The sequence below is a fragment of the Carassius auratus genome, chromosome 11 (genome assembly GCF_003368295.1).
Source record: "Carassius auratus strain Wakin chromosome 11, ASM336829v1, whole genome shotgun sequence".
NCBI classification, from domain to species: Eukaryota; Metazoa; Chordata; class Actinopteri; order Cypriniformes; family Cyprinidae; genus Carassius; species Carassius auratus.
The window spans coordinates 11,336,258-11,336,815 of NC_039253.1; positions in this window are offsets into that span (position 1 = coordinate 11,336,258).

Genomic DNA, 558 nt, shown 5'->3' on the forward strand with positions numbered 1-558 from the left:
TTATCAGAAAGCAGGGATGCCTGCCAATATTTACTTTGTCTGCAGAATGAACATTTTATTGAATGACTGAAAAATAGACACTGAAATGGTTTCAACCGTCATAACGTCTAGTGCTCCTCAAATTAACCCTAGAACTTAATATTTGCACTGCATATGAGCAATGGAGAGCTCAGTCACACAGGAACACGGTAATCAAAAAAATAACGACTCGTCTTACATAAACTGCATTGTAATGCCAGGTTCTGTTCTTACTGAAAATGATTCCAGCGTGATGCATCGACCGAAGCCAAAGCTGTGCTATAGCTGATTTTACAAGAGCATGCTGTCAAACAAGGAATCTGATGAATAATGACCTTGTTCTTACTTCCAAGACAGCGGAAACATACAGACCAGTAATTCAGCGGGGCGTGAAGCACAAGTGCAATGGGTTTTTCAGGGTGGGGCGGTGGATTCGTTCAGGGTGTTCAGAAAGGGTTGAATGACAGGACCGTGACATGGAAGATGCGCTGCAGTTCTGCATGTCTAACTCCCAACAGCTGCTGGTGGAGCAGTCAACAC